Here is a 23,913-nt window from a genome sequence, read left to right on the forward strand (position 1 = left end):
GTGGGCAAGCATGTTTAAAAATTATAGTCAAGGCTTTATAAGATAATCAGACTGGTTTTTGAGCCACCATCCGTTTTTTAGAATTGTACAAGAAATTAAACAAGAATCGGGTCAAGAAAACCCACGCCTGAGGCACTACAGTTACACGTGGACATTGCAAAAAAAAGCTGGTAAGGTATAAAGTGGCCAAGCATGTTTTGAAACTATAGTCAAGGTTTTATAAGATAATCAGACTGGTTTTTTGAGTCAGCATCCGTTTTTTAGAATTGCACAAGGAATTACACAAGGAATTGCACAAGAATATGCGGTGTCATTTGACGTATGCATTGTAAAAAGCGACCAATCCTGTACCTACAAAGTGGCCAAGCATAGTTTGAAACTAAGGGAATCCTAATAGTACATGGAATTGCATAAGAATATGCTCAAAAGTGTAATAGATTGAAAAGGGACACGAAAAGCGACAAGAAAACCCACGTCTGAGACACTACAGTTACACATGGACATTGCAAAAAAAAACAGCTGGCAAGGTATAAAGTGGCCAAGCATGTTTTGAAACTAAGGGAATCCTAATAGTACATGGAATTGCATAAGAATATGCTCAAAAGTGTAATAGATTGAAAAGGGACACGAAAAGGGACAAGAAAACCCACGCCTGAGACACTACAGTTACACATGGACATTGCAAAAAAAAGCTGGTAAGGTATAAAGTGGCCAAGCATGTTTTGAAACTATAGTCAAGGCTTTATAAGATAATTAGAGTGGTTTTTAGGCAACATCCGTTTTTTAGGCGACTGGTTTTTCTGATTTTTTGGAAGATTGCCTTAACTCGAGAGTAGTTTGTTATTAAAAAATTGGATGATACAATAAGAATTGTTTGATTGACATTTGCAAAAAGGGGTAAGGGATTTTCGAATTGGAGTGTAACTAGAGAGTAGTTTGTTATTAAAAAATTGTATTATAAAATCAGAATTGTTTGATTGACATTTGCAAAAAAGGGGTAAGGGATTTGCGAATTGGAGTGTAACTCGAGAGTAGTTTGTTATTAAAAAATTGGATGATACAATCAGAATTGTTTGATTGACATTTGCAAAAAAGGGGTAAGGGATTTGCGAATTGGAGTGTAACTTGAGAGTAGTTTGTTATTAAAAAATTGGATGATACAATCAGAATTGTTTGACAGACATTTGCAAAAAGGGGTAAGGGATTTGCGAATTGGAGTGTAACTCGAGAGTAGTTTGTTTTTGCAGTAAACTCTTAGTTTTTTGTAAGAAAATTATGGAAAATACAATTCTCTTGTGCAAATCTGAAACTTTAGTCTATTTTTGGATCGAAAAATAAACTATTTCTGTAAAATCTGAGCTAATAAGGGTTTTTGGCCGCAAACTCTAGTTTTCGTAAGAAAATTATGGAAAATACAATTCGTTGGCTCATAGGTGAAAATTAAGTCCAGTTATGGATCAAAAAATAAACTATATCTATAAAATCTGAGCTAATAAGGGTTTTTTTGCCGTAAACTCTAGTTTTTTGTAAGAAAATTATGGAAAATACAATTGTCTGGTTCAAATCTGAAACTTTAGTCTATTTTTGGATCGAAAAATAAACTATTTCTGTAAAATCTGAGCTAATAAGGGTTTTTTACAGTAAACTCGTTTTTTGTAAGAAAATTATGGAAAATGCAATTTCCTGGTGCAAATCTGAAACTTTAGTCTATTTTTGGATCGAAAAATAAAACTATTTCTATAAAATCTGAGCTAATAAGGGTTTTTGGCCGTAAACTCTAGTTTTTTTTTGTAAGAAAATTATGGAAAATACAATTCGTTGGCTCATAGGTGGAAATTAAGTCCAGTTATGGATCGAAAAATAAACTATTTCTATAAAATCTGAGCTAATAAGGGTTTTTTGCAGTAAACTCTAGTTTTTTGTAAGAAAATTATGGAAAATACAATTCTCTGGTGCAGATCTGAAACTTTAGTCTATTTTTGGATCGAAATATAAACTATTTCTGTAAAATCTGAGCTAATAAGAGTTTTTGGCCGAAAACTCTAGTTTTTTGTAAGAAAATTATGGAAAATACAATTCGTTGGCTCATAGGTGAAAAGTAAGTCCAGTTATGGATTTAAAAATAAACTATTTCTATAAAATCTGAGCTAATAAGGGTTTTTTGCCGTAAACTCTAGTTTTTTGAAAGAAAATTATGGAAAATACAATTGTCTGGTTCAAATCTGAAACTTTAGTCTATTTTTGGATCGAAAAATAAATTTTTTCTGTAAAATCTGAGCTAATAAGGGTTTTTTGTAGTAAACTCTAGTTTTTTGTAAGAAAATTACGGAAAATACAATTCTCTGGTGCAAATCTGAAACTTTAGTCTATTTTTGGATCGAAAAATAAACTATTTCTGTAAAATCTGAGCTAATAAGGGTTTTTGGTTGCAAACTCTAGTTTTTTGTAAGAAAATTAAGGAAAATACAATTCGTTAGCTCATAGGGGAAAATTAAGTCCAGTTATGGATCGGAAAATCAACTATTTCTATAAAATCTGAGCTAATAAGGGTTTTTTGCCGTAAAATCTAGTTTTTTGTAAGAAAATTATGCAAAATACAATTTTCTGGTTCAAATCTGAAACTTTAGTCTATTTTTGGATAGAGAAATAAACTATTTCTGTAAAATCTGAGCTAATAAGGGTTTTTTGAGGTAAACTCTAGTTTTTTGTAAGAAAATTATGGAAAATACAATTTTCTGGTTCAAATCTGAAACTTTAGTCTATTTTTGGATCGAAAAATAAAACTATTTCTGTAAAATCTGAGCTAATAAGGGTTTTTTGGGCCGTAAACTCTAGTTTTTTGTAAGAAAATTATGGAAAATGCAATTATCTGGTGTAAATCTGAAACTTTAGTCTATTTTTGGATCGAAAAATAAACTATTTCTGTAAAATCTGTGCTAATAAGGCTTTTTTGTCGTAAACTCTAGTTTTTTGTAAGAAAATTATGGAAAATACAATTCGTTGGCTCATAGGTGAAAATTAAGTCCATTCATGGATTGAAAAATAAACTATGTCTATAAAATCCGAACTAATTAGGGTTTTTTGCAATAAACTCGAGATTTTTGAATGAAAATTATTGAAAATGCAATTGCCTGGTTCAAATATGAAACTTTCGTCTATTTTTGGATCGTAAAATAAACGATTTCTGTAAAATTTGAGCTAAGGAGGGTTTTTGGCCGTAAACTCTAGTTTTTTGGTAAGAAAATTATGGAAAATACAATTGTCTGGTTCAAATCTGAAACTTTAGTATATTTTTGGATCGAAAAATAAAACTATTTCTGGAAAATCTGAGCTAAAAAAGGGTTTTTGGCCGTAAACTCTAGTTTTTTTTTAAAGAAAATTATGGAAAATACAATTTTCTGGTTCAAATCTGAAACTTTAGTCTATTTTTGGATTGAAAAATAAAACTATTTCTATAAAATCTGAGCTAAAACAGGGTTTTTGACCGTAAACTCTATTTTTTTTTTGTAAGAAAATTATGGAAAATACAATTCGTTGGCTCATAGGTGAAAATTACGTCCAGTTATGGATCGAAAAACAAACTATTTCTATAAAATCTGAGCTAATAAGGGTTTTTGCAGTAAACTCTAGTTTTTTGTAAGAAAATTATGGAAAATATAATTGTCTGGTGCAAATCTGAAACTGTAGTCTATTTTTGGATCGAAAAATAAACTATTCCTGTAAAATCTGAGCTAATAAAGGTTTTTGGCCGCAAACTCTAGTTTTTGTAAGAAAATTATGGAAAATACAATTCGTTGGCTCATAGGTGAAAATTAAGTCCAGTTATGAATCGAAAAATAAACTATTTCTATAAAATCTGAGCTAATAAGGGTTTTTTGCACTAAACTCTAGTTTTTTGTAAGAAAATTATGGAAAATACAATTGTCTGGTTCAAATCTGAAACTTTAGTCTATTTTTGGATCGAAAAATAAACTATTTCTGTAAAATCTGAGCTAATAAGGGTTTTTGGCCGTAAACTCTAGTTTTTTGTAAGAAATTTATGGAAAATACAATTTTCTGGTTCAAATCTGAAACTTTAGTCTATTTTTGGATAGAAAAATAAAACCATTTCTATAAAATCTAAGCTAATAAGGGTTTTTGACCGTAAACTCTAGTTGTTCGTAAGAAAATTAAAGAAAATACAATTTATTGGTTCATAGGTGAGACTGAAGTCCAGGAAGTGATCAAAAAATAAACTATTTCTTTAAAATCTGACCTAATAAGGGTTTTTTACCATAAACTCTAGTTTCCAGTAAGAAAATTATGGAAAATTCAATTCTCTCGTTCAAATGTGAAACTTAGGTCCATTTTCTGGTTCAGATGTGAAACTTAAGTCCAGTTTTGGATACTCATAATAATGAGGACTGATGGTTCTAATTCAATATTTTTTTTTCATAAAAACAAACTTTTTTTTTTAAACTTTAAAATTATTCAACTTTATTTATTTTTTTATTTTTTGTATGTATTTTAAAATGAGAAAATATGCTTACGGCTCTAACAATTGTACTCTGTGATTGGTCAGAGACACGATGTGGCTTTCTCACTGGTATTCTTTGTCCGGATATTGACACTACCTAGTCTATTGCATGTATTTAATCAGTATTTTGTACGCAGTGGAACGATAAACACATAAGTCATATCTTTAAAAAAAGTGAAGATGGAGCATTTTAATAAAGTGTGTTTTCGTGTCCCTTTTCAATCTATTACACTTTTGAGCATATTCTTATGCAATTCCATGTACTATTAGGATTCCCTTAGTTTTAAAACATGCTTGGCCACTTTGTAGGTAAAGGATTGGTCGCTTTTTACAATGCATACTGTCAAATGACACCACATATTCTTGTGCAATTCCTTGTGTAATTCCTTGTGCAATTCTAAAAAACGGATGTTGGCTCAAAAAACCAGTCTGATTATCTTATACAACCTTGACTATAGTTTTAAATTATGCTTGGCCACTTTATACCTTGCCAGCTTTTTTTTGGCAATGTCCATGTGTAACTGTAGTGCCTCAGGCGTGGGTTTTCTTGACCCAGTTCTTGTGTAATTCCTTGTACAATTCTAAAAAACGGATGTTGGCTCAAAAACCAGTCTGATTATCTTATAAAGCCTTGACTATAGTTTCAAAACATGCTTGCCCACTTTATACCTTGCCAGCTTTTTTTGCAATGTCCACGTGTAACTGTAGTGCCTCAGGCGTGGGTTTTCTTGTAGGTTCCGGACTGTTTATATCGATACTACTGATGTTTCCCCCTCTTTGAAAATTGGATAATGTTCTCAGGCTCGGAACTTTTGATGGTTAATATTTGTTTATATAAATAACTATTGTAGCTCTCGAAAATGGACGCTAAATTATGCTATTTTTAAAATCAAAAATCAAATAGAAAACGAGAGAAAAGGTCACTTGTTAAACAGGCTTACAAAATATGACAAGAAGGAGTTTAAAAATCTACGGAACTTAACGGGTTGCAGTTTAAAACATTTTAGTATAAATATTAAAAACATTGAATTTAATGAATTTTACATGTCTGAAATCAGCATGAAAACTCAGTTTCTGTGATGTATTGACAGTTATCCAAATCTTGTTTTTCATAGACGACTCCCCACAGTGTCAATCAAACAGTTCGTGGTAACGAACTGTAAGTAAGGAGGGACCTGGCTCAATAGTAACCGAAACTCTAAAAAACGGAATTTTTGTACCAAAAGATAAATCAAAAGAATTAGATTCTTATGCGGATTTTAAATATATAAGTTTTACCCATCCTTAGTTTATGGAAAGCCAATAGTTTAGTTTTACCCATGAAAAGTTACGAGCCTGAGAAAATTTGCCTAACTTTTTGAAAAAGGGGGAAACACCCTCTAAAAGTCATTGGATCTTAATGAAAATCTTAACATCAGATTCAGCGTATCAGAGAATCCTACTGTAGAGGTTTCAAGCTCCTATCTACAAAAATGTGGAATTTTGTGTATTTTGCCAGATGAAAGATTACGGATGCGTGTTTATTTATTTTTTTTTCTAGGGGTGATTGTATCGATCCAGTGGTCCTAGAATGTTACGAAAGGGCTCATTCGAACGAAAGTAAAAAGTTCTATTGCCCTTTTTAAGTAAAAAGGTATAAATATTAAAAACATTGAATTTAATAAATTTTACATGTCTGAAATCAGCATGAAAACTTTTGGACATTAATTTTCATAACTATTCTAGCAACCTGAACTTGCAAAACCTCTAAAAGTTGATTCATTTTTCTCTCATTTTCATCTAGGATGCTTAAACCATCAGCAAAATCTAAGTCCAGGGAAGTTTTTTTCCTCCCATTTGATCCCATGTTCTCCCATTGTCTTTCCTGTACTTCTTAAGACAAAGTCCATCAAAATAATCCATATAAATGGGGATAGAACCCAATCCTTCTTAAACCAGATATAACACAAAAGCAACTGCTGACCTTATTTCCTACATTAACCATAGCGGTGTGATCCTCGCAAATAGTACTTATCACTTTAATAAGTATGTTTGGTATACCATACAAAGACCTTCACTAAATCTCTTTAATCGGCTGAATCAAACGCTGGTTAATAATCTACGGACCTGAGGATTAAAAGGGTTTTATGACTCAGGTACTTTTCAATTATTAACCTATGAGTAAAAATTTGGCCGACACATCCTTTACCCTTTCTATAACCAAACTGTTTTTCTCTTAAAACTTCTTCTACGGCATCTCTGTCTTAAGAGTACCATCATACCAAGTAATTTGCTACCGACAGAAAACAGGCTAATATCTCAATAATAATGTCACTCATTCTTATCACCTTTCTTATAGAGGTTTAATTAAGGTATTGCTAAAACTGCTAGGCACCTCCCCTTTTTCAAAATCATATTCATAATATTTAATAACTTTTTTCTAACCTCATAGCCACCATATTTAAAAAAACAATTTACCAAACTATCAGCATATTAGCCTTATTATCTTTTAACTCTTTTGGCATTGTCACTGATTCTATCTCACCAAATAAATCTTCCTATACATCTAAAGTGTCACAAAGTTTTTCATTTTCTTCTATATCTTTTCCAGTAGCTCTATCCTAAATTAACACATTCTCAAATGTTTTACCCATCTGTCTTTAGCTCTTTCCTCATAACTAATTATGTTGTTATCTTTAACTGGGACAAGCCCCGATTGGACCAAGTACAATGCTTTGTTATTTCCTTTAAAATGAGCTTTAAAATGAGCTATTGAACAACCCTCTACGATGTTCCAGTGCCAAGCTATCTCTGGATACAAAGAAAAAAGAAAAAAAGAAAAAAATATCCCGTTTGTGGAGAATAACGTGGTTAAAGTCAATTTTCTTGATTTTCAAGCCAATATATTTCCCTTGCTGTTCAAGCCAAGGGACAGAAAGTTTCCTATATAGGGGTTTCGGACAAGGCGGTTCTAATGGTGTACTTTTTGTTTTGATCTGACTCTTTTGTTAGGAACTATGGGTTTTTATATTTCTTAACATTGGACGTCATCGTCTCTTACTAGGTTGCTAGCTACCGCTGCAACCCAGATTTATTATAACAACCCGAATACCGCTGTAACCCTGATAACAAACAGGAAAATATTACAAACAGGAAAAAACCTACGGCTTTTTCTTCTTTGAAATAGTAAGAGACGAACCTCAAACGATCAAGTAGCTAACTAAGTCAAATGCATGCAATAACTTTTTATTCCAAAGATCGTCTTTTAATGTATTATTCTTTACTGTAAAGTTTGTAAGAAAAATGATTCTATTTAAAAAAAATTTGTTTTATAATAACAAAATATTTTTAACCCCATTAATTTCCTTTAAAATGAGCCATTAAACAACTCTCTACGATGTTGCAGTGCCAAGCTATCTATGAAATTACAAACCTATACTTTAATTAAATGGCGTATAAATTTAGCATAGGCAAGCGGTCGTGCTTTATTATATTTTTAGGAGTTAGGGGTTTTTATATTTAGTAACATTGGACGTGATAATCTCTTACTATGTCGCTAGCTACCGCTGGAACCCGTATTACGAAACATTTCTAAACCCATGAATTTCCTTTAAAATGAGCCATTTAACAACTCTCTACGATGTTCCAGCACGAAGCCATCTGTCGAATTACTAACCTATACTATAATTAAGTGGCGTATAAAATTTAGTACAGACAAGAGGTCATTCTTTATTTTACGTGTCTTACTAGGTTGCTAGCTAGCGCTGCAACCCGGATTTAAAATGAGCCATTGAACAACACTCTACGATGTTCCAGTGCCAAGCTATCTGTGGAATTACTAACCTATACTATAATTAAGTGGCGTATAAAATTTTTATAATTTCATGACGTCATCAGAAACAACAATATAATTTCGTGTTTTTCTATTCACGTCATAGCTCTAATATAAAGCTATGACGACATTAATTATTTATCTAGTAGGGTTTCAGACAAGGTAGTTCTAATGATGTACTTTGGTTTTGATCTTACTCTATTTTTAGGAGTTTTGTTATATTTCTTAGCATGGGACTGATCGTCTCTTACTAGGTTGCTAGCTACTGCTGCAACCCAAATTCACATATATATTTATTTATGAGAGGCAGCCTGGCCGAGTGGTCCAAGACACTGGTGTTAGCCACCAGTCTCTTCGGAGGCGTGGGTTCAAATCTTACCGCTGGTATACGATTATGTTTGAAAGACTGCAGTGTGAAAAGACATCAAAAATGCAGTTTTTGGTGGAAAAATTTATTCTCTTTTAGAAATAATTTATTTTAGTTACTATACATTTTTAACCCAATTAATTTTCTTTAAAATGAGCTATTGAACAACCCTCTAAGATGTTCCAGTGCCAAGCTATCTGTGGAAAAGAAAAAAAAAAGAAAAGAGAAAAAAATATCCCGTTTGGGGAGAATAACGTGGTTAAAGTCAAATTTCTTGATTTTCAAGCCAATATATTCCCCTTGCTGTTCAAGCCAAGGGACAGAAAGTTTCCTATACAGGGGTTTCGTACAAGGCGGTTCTAAAGGTGTACTTTTTGTTTTGATCTGACTCCTTTGTTAGGAACTATGGGTTTTTATATTTCTTAACATTGGACGTGATCGTCTCTTACTAGGTTGCTAGCTACCGCTGCAACCCGGAAAAAAAATATCCCGTTGAGGCAGAATGGACTTGAGTTCGTTTTTTAACTATAAATACAAACAGGGAAAAACCCTACGGCTTTTTCTTCTTTTAAGTAGTAAGAGACGAAACTCAAACAATCAAGTAGCTAACTAAGTCCAATGTATGGAATGGTTTGTTATTTCAGTGATCGTCTTTTAATGTAATTATTTAAAAAAATCAAATATCTTTGAAAAGACTGCAGCATGAAAAGATATCAAAAATACAGTTTTTGGTGGAAAAATTTATTCTATTTTAGAAATAATTTATTTTAGTTACTAAGGAATTTTAATCCAATTAATTTCCTTGAAAATGAGCTATTTAACAATTCTCTACGAAGTTCCAGTGCCAAGCTATCTGTGGAAAAGAAGAAAAAAGAAAAAAAAATATGCCGTTTGTGGAGAGTAACGTGGTTAAAGTCAATTTTCTTGATTTTCAAGCCAATATATTTCCCTTGCTGTTCAGGCCAAATGACTAGCATTTCCCTTGCATTCCCTTGCTGTTGCTGTTCGGACAAGGCGGTTCCAATGGTGTACTTTTTGTTTTGATCTGACTCCTTTGTTAGGAACTATGGGTTTTTATATTTCTTAACATTGGACGTGATCGTCTCTTACTAGGTTGCTACCTACCGCTGCAACCCGGATGCTATTCCAATGATCGTCTTTTAGTGTAATCTTTAACATGAAATTATAATCTAATTTTAGTTACTATGGGCTGGAAGTTTATTCTTTACTGTAAAATTAGCATTGGACTGATCGTCTCTTACTAGGTTGCTAGCTACCGCTGCAACCCGGATACCGCTGCAATCTGGATATCTTGCAGCTACCCCTGGAACCACCATATATCAGTTACTATGGGCGAGAGATCGGTCTTTACTGTAATTAATGTAACGTCTCTTACTAGGTTGCTAGCTACCGCTGCAACCCGGAATACTATAATTAAGTGGCGTATAAAATTTAGTATAGGCAAGAGGTCGTTCTTTATTATATTTATTATATCTGTTATTACAATGATCGTCTCTTAATTTAATAACCCCATTAATTTTCTTTAAAATGAGCCATTGAACAACTCTCTACGATGTTCCAGTGCCAAGCTATCTGTTGAATTACTAACCTATACTATAACTAAGTGGCGTATAAAATTTAGAATAAGCAAGAGGTCGTTCTTTATTATAAATTAAAATTAAAAAAAAAACTCTTTTTATATACATCGTAGCTAAAATAATCAAGATAATATGAATGAACCACAGGGTTCAGTTTCTTTGGGCTTGAGTTCGTTCTTTACTATATTACATAATCCCTATTTATGTTTCAGTTAACATGGGCTAGGTGTCGTTCTTTATTGTAATTATAAACAGGAAGAAGCCTACGGCTTTTTCTTCTTTGGAATAGTAAGAGACGAACCTTAAAGAATCAGGCAGCTAATTATGTCCAATGTATGCAAAGGTGTGTTATTTTAATGATCATCTTATAGTGTAACTTTAATATGAAATATAAAATTTTTCGTAGAATACTGATTATATTTTAAAAATAATTTGTCTTAATTACAAAAGGTTTTTAACCCCATTAATTTTCTTTGAAATGGGCCATTGCACAACTCTCTACGATGTTCCAGTGCCAAGATATCTGTGGAATTACTAACCAAACTATGATTAAGTGGCGTATAAAATTTGTAATAGGCAAGAGGTCGTTCTTTATTATACAACTCTCTACGATGTTCCAGTGCCAAGCTATCCGTGGAATTACTAACCTATACTATAATTAAGTGACGTATAAAATTTAGTATTGGCAAGAGGTCGCTCTTTATTATAACTAACCTATACTATAATTAAGTGGCTTATACAATTTAGTATAGGCAAGAGGTCGTTCTTTATTATAAATTCTTACCGCTGGTATACGATTATGTTTGAAAGACTGCAGTGTGAAAAGACATCAAAATGCAGTTTTTGGTGGAAAAATTTATTCTCTTTTAGAAATAATTTATTTTAGTTACTATAGATTTTTAACCCAATTAATTTCCTTTAAAATGAGCTATTGAACAACCCTCCACGATGTTCCAGTGCCAAGCTATCTCTGGATACAAAAAAGAAAAAAAAGAAAAAAAAAAAAGAAAAAAATATCCCGTTTAGGCAGAATGTTGTAGTAGCTGCCACTTTTCTTGATTTTCAAGATCGATCCTTTATGTAAATCTGGCAAAAAATACCAAATTCCACGTTTTTGCAGATAGGAGCTTGAAAACTCTACAATAAGGTTTTCTGATACAAAGACTAATGGTATGATTTTCATTTAGGCTCTATGAATTCTGAAGAGTGTTTCCTCCTTTTTTGAAAATAGGGCAAATTTTCCAAGGCTCCTGACTTTTGATGAGAAAGACTAAACTTGATGAAACTTAAGTATTTAAAACCAGCATAAAATTAAAATTCTTTTTATGTATCTATTGATATTAAAATTCCTTTTTTTTAGAGTTTCGGTTACTATTTAGACGAGTCGCTCTTACTACAATCTGTTACCATGAAAAGTTTTATACAGTTTGTTAATAAGAATCTAACAAAGTCCAATTTGTTGAATGGTTTTGATTACTATTATCGTCTTTTAATGTAATTTATCAATTAACAAAGATAAGCCTGCATTTTTGCCATCTTCTTGTATTTCTGAAAGTAATTTCTGACTTTTTCCTTATGCGTTCTTCGGTAAAACCTCGCAGAGAACTTAATTTTTTAATTATAGCTTTTGTCACCCCAGTATCTACCCATTATTCTGGTAGCAACTTTTTTCTTATGTTTGTTTCGGTAATCTATATCGTTATAATACCGTTCCTTGCTCTTTTGTTTGGCTGTCTCAATTTTCCCTTCTCGATACCCCTGATCCGTAACATACCTCTGTTTTCCTCTGTCATATTTCAATTTCTTAAATCCTGGATCACAAGACATCTTAGTAGCAATCCTTACGTGTGCTTGAGCTTTATTGCGTTCGGTGGCATTTTTATCTCTTTTAAAAAAACTTTTCTGATACTTCATGATGTTAGCTTTATTTCTTGTGTAGTGAAGTTTTTTATAAGTAGAAATTTTTATTGCTCAATTTTGATATTGTTTTTGGTTATTCTTTCTTTTTTTCCTTTCAAGTGGGACCATATTTTTTCAAGGTTTAAAATTATTAAGTACACAATACTCCGTGTCGAATATCTAAAACCTAGCATAAGAAAAAAACTAATTTTTAAATTTTCAGGTATTTATCTTGTTTGAATTACAAAACTAGTATTATTGGTTAGACACCATAAGTATTTTTGCAGTCTACATAATAAGTTTAGTGATTCTGGACTGAAAACTAAAATAATTGCAATTATAACACAATAATATGGAGATACGTACTTTACGGGTTACAAACCAAAAAAAGTTTGGTTCCAGAATACACTAACAACTTTGAATTGAGATGAAAAAAATTTTTCTTCCAGGAGACAAAAAGTAAAACTAATTATAAAATTTTCATGTATTTTTGTTGTTTAAATTAAGAACTTACTATTACTGATTAGGCATCATAAATATTTTTGCAATTTACATAATAATTTTAGCGATTAAGCCAAAAAAGAAAATTTTGGTTCCAGGAGTTTCGGTTACTATTGAGACAAGTAGCTATTTTTACTATAGAGTTCATTACCATGAACTGTTTGATTGCTTCAAAATTCAAATATCTTTGAAAAGACTGCAGTATGAAAATACATCAAAAATGCAATTTTTTTGACAAAATTGATTCTACTTTAAAAAGTATTTTATTTTTAATTACAAAAGGCACTAGATGTTGCAATTGCCTTTAAAATGAGCTATTATACAGCTCTGTATCATTTTCCAGTGCCCAGCTAGCTGAGCAGGAAAAAAAAGCGGAAAGAAAAAAATATACCGTTTGTGGAGAATAACGTGGTAAAAGTCAATTTTCTTGATTTTCAAGCCAATATATTTTCTTTGTTATTCAAGCCAAAGGGCGGTAAGTTTCCTTTATAGAGGATTCGGACAAGGCGGTTCTAATGGTGTACTTTTTGTTTTGATCTGACTCTTTTTTTAGGAGTTGAGGGGTTTTATATTTCTTAACATTGGAGGTGATCGTCTCTTACTAGGTTGCTAGCTACCGGTGCAACCCGGATATCTCCCCTTAAGAGCGTCAACAAGTTCTGTTCTAGGTCTCTTCAATGCAGTTAGTTGCCCTAATCTGACGATCGTAAGACGAGACATTACAAATCGAATCATTGCCATTTCAAAATTATTTAAACACTTTATACATTCCGGTGTACACTCTATATGAAGGTTATTTAATACGGATCGGACATTCTCCTGACTTTTCAACATTTTCCCAGCAGAGTAATCACAGACATAGAATTAATCTATGACATCCTATTTCCAACCTGTGCATTGAACTAGTTGTTCTCTGTCATCTTTGGGTATGTCCTGTTGTAGGTGTTCTAAAATCGTGGCCATCATTACATCAAAACCTTTCTTATTTGAAAGGGATCTTAGACTCTTCAATTGGTATTTTGTTTTTAACTGCTCACAACTGTCACAATGCATTGTGGGGTATACATCCCTGTTGTTAGCTACCTTATCAAGGCTCTCACCAAATAATTTTATTATTGTATTTTCATCCCCAGAAACTCTAATATTGCTATCACCGTAAATGAAGTCTTGAGTATTATTACGACAGAGTCTACTTGACACTTCTTCTATATAATGACTTAGTTCCTTGTACGAGCCCTCGACTTTTATTAGATTAATATGTTGTATAATCTTACATTTTGATACTGCCTTATATACGCTATTAATGAAACAGTTCAAGACAGGAAAATGTGGAGCTAGTGCCCTTAGAGAACGCAAATAGCTCTGACATGCCTCATTTGTGCTACAGTATAACAAATGCCCATGCTTTCTTGTGTCCCTGCAATTGATTTCACAATAATCCAAGCCGCCAAGGTAGAAATTAACCAATTTGTCAGTTGAAAATTTTAATGCTATATTATTTTCAAGGATATCAAAAAGAATTTGACATAATTCAATATCCGTCGGATAGAGCTTGCAGATATCAGGGTGACATTGCCAAGTAACCTGCTGCCCAATTTTTGGTTTTGAATGTTTACTCAGATTGTTATAGGTAACTTCAGCTATCATAATTTCCTTGTCAGATCTAGTTTTAGAGCATTTTTCAATAGTTGTCTCGTACTTTTCAGGAAAGTTTCTTCTACTACACAGAGCATTTTTTGCCAAATATTCAGTAGAACTAAAAGAACTGTTTAAAACTCAGTTAGAAATGTTTTTTTCTTGAGTCGGTGTTCCTGAAATTTGTTTTAAATCATTAGTCTTACAAGCATATTTACTAATAACCCTAGCAGGCTCGTTTTCGGCATAATTGAAAAACATTGCTTTTCCTTCGCTGTTGATAGGTATGCTTGTATATATATTTTTATTGCTGCTAAATAAACTGCAATTGCTCCTTCCAAAATTAATATACGAATTTTCTAAGAAGTACGCCTCCGTATATTCACTGTGTTGTCAAACATTTTCCATTGCATCTATAAACTGTTCCGCAGTTGCCAATCCATACCTTGGAAGCTTTTCGTTAAACTGACAACATTTCTTTTGGATATTACTATTAAGCTTTGCCAAAGCATTTCTAGCTGACTTTTCAACAGCATCCGCTCTTTCAAAGAGAATTTTAATCTGTAATTTTGAATACTTTTCGTGATCCCGATAAAACATGCGTAAAATGTTTCTCAATTTACAAAGATCAGCCTGCATTTTTGCCATCTTCTTGTATTTCTGAATGTAATTTTTCCCTTTGTCCTTATGCGTTCTTCGGTACAACTTCGCAGAGAATTTAATTTTTTCATTATAGCTTTTGTCACCCCAGTATCTACCCATTATTCTGGTAGCAACTTTTTTCTTATGTTTGTTTCGGTAATCTATATCGTTATCATACCGTTCCTTGCTCTTTTGTTTGGCTGTCTCAATTTTTCCTTCTCGATACCCCTGATCCGTAAGATACCTCTGTTTTACTCTGTCATATTTCATTTTCTTAAATCCTGGATCACAAGACATCTTAGTAGCAATCCTTACGCGTGCTCGAGCTTTATTGCGTTTGGTGGCATTTTTATCTCTTTTAAATAAACTTTTCTGATATTTCAGGATGTTAGCTTTATTTTTCGTGTAGTAAAGTTTTTTATTGGTAGAAATTTGGATTGCTCTATTTTTATATTGTTTTTGGTTATTCTTTCTTTTTTTCCACTTGCGTGAGACCATATTTTTTCAAGGTTTAAAATTATTAAGTACACAAAATCCCGTGTCGAGTATCTAAAACCTAGCATAAAACAAAACTAATTTTAAAATTTTCAGGTATTTATCTTGTTTGAATTACAAAATTAGTATTATTGGTTAGACACCATAAATATTTTTGCAGTTTACATAATAATTTTAGCGATTCTGGACTTAAAACTAAAATAATTGCAATGATGAGACAATAATATGGAGATATGTACTTTAAGGGTTACAAACCAAAAAAAGTTTGGTTCCAGGATACAATAATAAATTTGAACTGAATCGAAAAAAATTTTTCTTCCAGGAGACAAAAAGCAAAACTAATTTTAGAATTTTCATGTATTTTTGTTGTTTAAATTAAAAAATTACTATTACTGATTAGGCATCATAAATATTTTTGCAGTTTACATAATAATTTTAGCGATTAAGCCAAAAAAGAAAATTTTGGTTCCAGGAGTTTCGGTTACTATTGAGACAAGTAGCTATTATTACTATAGAGTTCATTACCATGGACTGTTTTATTGCTTCAAAATTCAAATATCTTTGAAAAGACTGCAGTATGAAATTACATCAAAAATGCAATTTTTTTGACAAAATTGATTCTACTTTAAAAAGTATTTGTATTTTTAAATACAAAAGTGACTAGATGTTGCAATTTCCTTTAAAATGAGCTATTATACAGCTCTCTATGATTTTCCAGTGCCCAGCTAGCTGAGCAGGAAAAAAAAGCGGAAAGAAAAAATATACCGTTTGTGGAGAATAACGTGGTAAAAGTCAATTTGCTTGATTTTCAAGCCAATATATTTTCTTTGTTATTCAAGCCAAAGGGCGGTAAGTTTCCTTTATAGAGGATTCGGAGAAGGCGGTTCTAATGGTGTACTTTTTGTTTTGATCTGACTCTTTTTTTAGGAGTTGGGGGGTTTTATATTTCTTAACATTGGAGGTGATCGTCTCTTACTAGGTTGCTAGCTACCGCTGCAACCCGGATTTGACAAAATTGATTCTACTTTAAAAATTATTTTATTTTTAAATACAAAAGTGACTAGATGTTGCAATCTCCTTTAAAATGAGCTACTATACAGCTCTCTATGATTTTCCAGTGCCCAGCTAGCTGAGGAGAAAAATCAAGCGGAAAGAAAAAAATATCCCGTTTGTGGAGAATAACGTGGTAAAAGTTTATTTTCTTGATTTTCAAGCCAATATATTTTCTTTGTTATTCAAGCCAAAGGGCGGTAAGTTTTCTTTATAGAGGATTCGGACAAGGCGGTTCTAATGGTGTACTTTTTGTTTTGATCTGACTCTTTTTTTAGGAGTTGGGGGGGTTTTATATTTCTTAACATTGGAGGTGATCGTCTCTTACTAGGTTGCTAGCTACCGCTGCAACCCAGATGATCGTCTCTTACTAGGTTGCTAGATACCACTGCAACCCGGATCTTTATTGTAACGAAGAGACTCCGGGTTACAGCTGCCACTGCAACCCGGATACTTTTGCAATCTGGATAGCTTGCAGCTACCCCTGGAACCACCATATATAAGTTACTATGGGTTAGAGATCTTTCTTTACTGTAAAACTTTTGATAAGTAAGACTAAACTTGATGCAACTTAAATATTTAAAATCAGCATACAAATCTGATTCTTTTGACGTATCTAATGATATTAAAATTCTGTTTTTTATTGTTACGGTTACTCTTGAGACGATTCGCTCCTACTACAACAGTTCGTTACAACGAACTGTTTGACTATTTCATTTTTACTATGGGGCGTGATCATCTCTTACTGGTTTGCTAGTTATCACCACAACCCCGATAGGTTGCAAGCTACTGCTGCAACCTGGATTCCAGTTACTATGGGCTATAGTTTTCCCTTTAATGTACCCCCCCCCAAAAAAATACTGCATTTTACATAATAATGGATAAAAAGATAAAAAAAAAACTTATTGACAAACAGCATTTACGATGAACTATATCAGTCCCTTATGTAATCATGCAGGAGAATGTGGTTCGATTCCCTGTCGGGGCGAAAACTTCTTATGTTGAATTTAAATCGTTTAGTTTAGAATTTAAATAGGCTAGAGGTTGGTCTTTACTTTACTATGCTGGCTACCGCTCCAACCTGGATTTAGTCACCTCTTAGCTAAAATAATGAAGATTATATGAATGATTTTTTAAATAAAATATTATTCACCAATCTCTGAAGTTACTATTTATTTTAAATTTTTCAGTTAGTATAGGCTAGAGCTCGTTATTTATTTTAGATATTTGAATTACGACTACATGAGATCCTATTGAGTAACACCATTTTTGATCGATCCTTATGTCCCGCTATACAAATTTGTATAGGCAAGAGTTCGTTCTTTATTGTAACCAAGCTATCTGTGGAAAAGAAAAAAAGAAAAAAAGAAAAAAATATCCCGTTTAGGCAGAATGTTGTAGTAGCTGCCACTTTTCTTGATTTTCAAGCCAATATATTTCCCTTGCTGCTCAAGCCAAGGGACAGAAAGTTTCCTATACAGGGGTTTCGGACAAGGTGGTTCTAATGGTGTACTTTTTGTTTTGATCTGACTCCTCTGTTAGAAACTATGGGTTTTTATATTTCTTTACATTGGACGTGATCTTAATAGGTTGCTAGCTACCGCTGCAACCCGGATTGGACGTGATCGTCTCTTACTAGGTTGCTAGCTACCGCTGCGACCCGGATTATATTTCTTAGCATTGGACTGATCGTCTCTTGCTAGGTTGCTAGCTACTGCTGCAACCCATATTCACATATATATTATTTATGAGAGGCAGCCTGGCCGAGTGGTCCAAGGCACTGGTGTTAGCCACCAGTCTCTTCGGAGGCGTGGGTTCAAATCTTACCGCTTGTATACGATTATGTTTGAAAGACTGCAGTGTGAAAAGACATCAAAAATGCAGTTCTTGGTGGAAAAATTTATTCTCTTTTAGAAATAATTTATTTTAGTTACTATTGATTTTTAACCCAATTAATTTTCTTTAAAATGAGCCATTGAACAACTCTCTACGATGTTCCAGTGCCAAGCTATCTCTGGATACAAAAGAAAAAAAGAAAAAAAAATATCCCGTTTAGGCAGAATGTTGTAGTAGCTGCCACTTTTCTTGATTTTCAAGCCAATATATTTCCCTTGCTGTTCAAGTCAAGGGACAGAAATTTTACTATACAGGGGTTTCGGACAAGACGGTTCTAATGGTGTACTTTTTGTTTTGATCTGACTCCTTTTTTAGGAACTATGGGTTTTTATATTTCTTAGCATTGGACGTGATCGTCTCTTACTAGGTTGCTAGCTACCGCTGCAACCCAGATCTAGATCTAAAAACTTTAATTTTAATTCATATTTTAGGCAAAAGGTCGTTCTTTATATATTTCTTTGATCTAACCATTATGTATTCATGAATGAAACCATTTACAGTTTTGACGTTTCTTATATAGTAATTATGACGTCACGACGTAATGATTTTATTTCATGACATCATGGCACAATGGTATTATTTAATGACGTCTTCAGAAACAATAATCTAATTTCGTGTTTTTCTATTCACGTCATAGCTCTAATATAAAACTATGATGACATTCATTATTTATCTAGTAGGGTTTCAGACAAGGTAGTTCTAATGATGTACTTTTGTTTTCATCTGACTCTATTTTTAGGAGTTTTGGGTTTTTATATTTCTTAGCATTGGACTGATCGTCTCTTACTAGGTTGCTAGCTACTGCTGCAACCCAAATTCACATATATATTTATTTATGAGAGGCAGCCTGGGCGAGTGGTCCAAGGCACTGGTATTAGCCACCAGTCTCTTCGAAGGCGTGGGTTCAAATATTACCGCTGGTATACGATTATGTTTGAAAGACTGCAGTGTGAAAAGACATCAAAAATGCAGTTTTTGGTGGAAAAATTTATTCTATTTTAGAAATAATTTATTTTAGTTACTATAGATTTTTAGCCCAATTTATTTCCTTTAAAATGAGCCATTGAACAACTATCTACGATGTTCCAGTGCCAAGCTATCTCTGGAAACAAAAGAAAAAAAATATCCCGTTTAGGGAGAATGTTGTAGTAGCTGCCACTTTTATTGATTTTCAAGCCAATATATTTCCCTTGCTGTTCAAGCCAATGGACAGAAAGTTCACTATATAGGGGTTTCGGATAAGGCGGTTCTAATGGTGTACTTTTTGTTTTGATCTGACTCCTTTTTAGGAGCTATGGGTTTTCATATTTCTTAACATTGGACGTGATCGTCTCTTACTAGGTTGCTAGCTACCGCTGCAACCCGGATACTAACTACATCCAACGACTATGACGTCATTGACCAATATTGTATATAAAATATTAAGTTTTTCGTAAAAAATAATCAATTAAAAAAAGTACAAAGAGCACTAGATCTAGAGATTTCCTTTAAAATGAGCCATTGAATAACTCTCTACGATGTTCCAGTGCCAAGCTATCTGTGGAAAAGAAGAAACAAAAAAAAAAATTTCCCGTTTGTGGAGAATAACGTGGTTGAAGTCAATTTTATTGATTTTCAAGCCAATATATTTTTTTTGTTATTCAAGCCAAAGGGCAGGAAGTTTCCTTTATAGGGGTTTCGGACAAGTCGGCTCTATTGGTGTACTTTTTGTTTTGATCTGGACTCTTTTTTTAGGAGTTAGGGGTTTTTATATTTCTTAACATTGGACGTGATCGTCTCTTACTAGGTTGCTAGCTACCGCTGCAACCCGGATTACTCAAACATTCTAAATATTTTTGCAGTTTACAGGGTTTTGCACTTTTTTTTCATACCTTTTGCATTGTCATAATATAAATACTGTAATCTTAACTATAGTGAAGTTGCCTACGCAAGTTAGTATAGGGAAGAGTTTGATCTTTATTACAATTCTTTACTAGGTTTCAGCCATCTCTGCAGCCATGATATTGATGGAAATTACATAATCCCTATTTACGTTTCAGTTAACATGGGCTAGGTGTCGATCTTTATTGTAAATTTTGTTTTGATCTGACTCTTTTTTAGGAGTTGGGGGCTTATATATTTCTTAACATTGGACGTAATCGTCTCTTACTAGGTTGCTAGCTACTGCTGCAACCCGGATAATGCAAGTTCTTATAGAGAAGAGTTCGATCTTTATTATTACTAATGTAAAAACTGGAAAAATACCTGAAAATTTTTTTAAATCAGTTTTATTGTTTGTTAGGTTTTTGTTTAATAACAAATCGACATATTTGATTTGTTGTTAAGCAAAGAGACTCCGGGTTACAGCTGCCACTGCAACCCGGATACCGCTACAATCTCGATAGCTTGTAGCTACCCCTGGAACCACCATATATCAGTTACTATGGGCGAGAGATCGTTCTTTACAGTACTGATAACAAACAGGAAAATATTACAAACAGGAAAAAGCTTACGGCTTTTTCTTCTTTGAAATAGTAAGAGACGAACCTCAAACGATCAAGTAGCTATCTAAGTCCAATGCATGCAATAACTTTTTATTCCAATGATCGTCTTTTAATGTAACATATCAGTTACTATGGGAGAGAGATAGTTCTTTACTGTAATAGCCATCAGTCTCTTTGGAGGCGTGGGTTCAAATCTTACCGCTGGTATACAATTATGATTTATGTACAAAAATCAAATATCTTTGAAAAGACTGCAGCATGAAAAGACATCAAAAATGCAGTTTTTGGTGGAACAATTCATTCTCTTTTGGAAATAGTTTATTTTAGTTACTAAAAATTTTTAATCCATTTAATTTCCTTTAAAATGAGCTATTGAACAACTCTCTACGATGTTCAAGTGCCAAGCTATCTGTGGAAAAGAAGAAGAAGAAAAAATAAATATGCCGTTTCTGGAGAATAACGTGGTTTAAGTCAATTTTCTTGATTTTCAAGCCAATATATTTCCCTTGCTGTTCATGCCAAATGACAGAAAGTTTCCTATACAGGGGTTTCAGACAAGGCAGTTCTAATGGTGTACTTTTTGTTTGGATCTTACTCTTTTCTTAGCAGTTAGGGTTTTTTAATTTCTTAACATTGGACGTCATCGTCTCTTACTAGGTTGCTAGCTACCGATGCAACCTGGATACTCCTGGAACCACCGTATATCAGTTACTATGGGCAAGAGATCGTTCTTTACTGTATATTACATTTTCAAAAATTTGAAAAAAATTTGAAAAAAATTTGTTTTATAATAACAAAATATTTTTAACCCCATTAATTTCCTTTAAAATGAGCCATTAAACAACTCTCTACGATGTTGCAGTGCCAAGCTATCTATGAAATTACAAACCTATACTTTAATTAAGTGCGTATAAATTTAGCATAGGCAAGCGGTCGTTATTTATTATATTTTTAGGAGTTAGGGGTTTTTATATTTCTTAAAAATGGACGTGATCATCTCTTACTAGGTTGCTAGCGACCGCTGGAACCCGTATTACAAAACATTTTTAACCCCATGAATTTCCTTTAAAATGAGCCATTGAACAACTCTCTACGATGTTCCAGCACGAAGCCATCTGTCGAATTACTAACCTATACTATAATTAAGTGGCGTATAAAATTTAGTACAGACAAGAGGTCATTCTTTATTTTACGTGTCTTACTAGGTTGCTAGCTAGCGCTGCAACCCGGATTTAAAATGAGCCATTGAACAACACTCTACGATGTTCCAGTGCCAAGCTATCTGTGGAATTACTAACCTATACTATAATTAAGTGGCGTATAATTTTTTTATAATTTCATGACGTCATCAGAAACAACAATATAATTTCGTGTTTTTCTATTCACGTCATAGCTCTAATATAAAGCTATGACGACATTCATTATTTATCTAGTAGGGTTTCAGACAAGGTAGTTCTAATGATGTACTGTGGTTTTGATCTTACTCTATTTTTAGGAGTTTTGTTATATTTCTTAGCATGGGACTGATCGTCTCTTACTAGGTTGCTAGCTACTGCTGCAACCCAAATTCACATATATATTTATTTATGAGAGGCAGCCTGGCCGAGTGGTCCAAGACACTGGTGTTAGCCACCAGTCTCTTCGGAGGCGTGGGTTCAAATCTTACCGCTGGTATACGATTATGTTTGAAAGACTGCAGTGTGAAAAGACATCAAAAATGCAGTTTTGGTGGAAAAATTTATTCTCTTTTAGAAATAATTTATTTTAGTTACTATAGATTTTTAACCCAATTAATTTCCTTTAAAATGAGCTATTGAACAACCCTCTACGATGTTCCAGTGCCAAGCTATCTGTGGAAAAGAAAAAAAAAAGAAAAGAGAAAAAAATATCCCGTTTGGGGAGAATAACGTGGTTAAAGTCAATTTTCTTGATTTTCAAGCCAATATATTTCCCTTGCTGTTCAAGCCAAGGGACAGAAAGTTTCCTATACAGGGGTTTCGTACAAGGCGGTTCTAACGGTGTACTTTTTGTTTTGATCTGACTCCTTTGTTAGGAACTATGGGTTTTTATATTTCTTAACATTGGACGTGATCGTCTCCTACTAGGTTGCTAGCTACCGCTGCAACCCGGAAAAAAAAATATCCCGTTGAGGCAGAATGGACTTGAGTTCGTTTTTTTAACTATAAATACAAACATAAAAAACCCTACGGCTTTTTCTTCTTATAAGTAGTAAGAGACGAAACTCAAACAATCAAGTAGCTAACTAAGTACAATGTATGGAATGGTTTGTTATTTCAGTGATCGTCTTTTAATGTAATTACATGGACTGTTTTATTGCTTCAAAATTCAAATATCTTTGAAAAGACTGCAGTATGAAAATACATCAAAAATGCAATTTTTTTGACAAAATTGATTCTACTTTAAAAAGTATTTTATTTTTAAATACAAAAGTGACTAGATGTTGCAATTTCCTTTAAAATGAGCTATTATACAGCTCTCTATGATTTTCCAGTGCCCAGCTAGCTGAGCAGAAAGAAAAAGCGGAAAGACAACAATATCCCGTTTGTGGAGAATAACGTGGTAAAAGTCAATTTTCTTGATTTTCAAGCCAATATATTTTCTTTGTTATTCAAGCCAAAGGAAGGTAAGTTTCCTTTATAGAGGATTCGGACAAGGCGGATCTAATGGTGTACTTTTTGTTTTGATCTGACTCTTTTTTTAGGAGTTGGGGGGTTTTATATTTCTTGACATTGGAGGTGATCGTCTCTTACTAGGTTGCTAGCTACCGCTGCAACCCGGAACCATTGAACAACTCTCTACGATGTTCCAGTACCAAGCTATCTGTGGAATTACTAACCTACTACTATAATTAAGTGGCATATAAAATTTAGTATAGGCAAGAGGTCGTTCTTTATTATACACCAGTCTCTTCGGAGGCGTGGGTTCAAATCTTACCGCTGGTATTATGTTTGAAAGACTGCAGTGTGAAAACACATCAAAAATGCAACTTTTTGGTGGAA

The sequence above is a fragment of the Artemia sp. Qi Xiang Cuo genome, chromosome 15 (genome assembly GCF_049724085.1).
Source record: "Artemia sp. Qi Xiang Cuo chromosome 15, ASM4972408v1, whole genome shotgun sequence".
NCBI lineage: Eukaryota > Metazoa > Arthropoda > Branchiopoda > Anostraca > Artemiidae > Artemia > Artemia sp. Qi Xiang Cuo.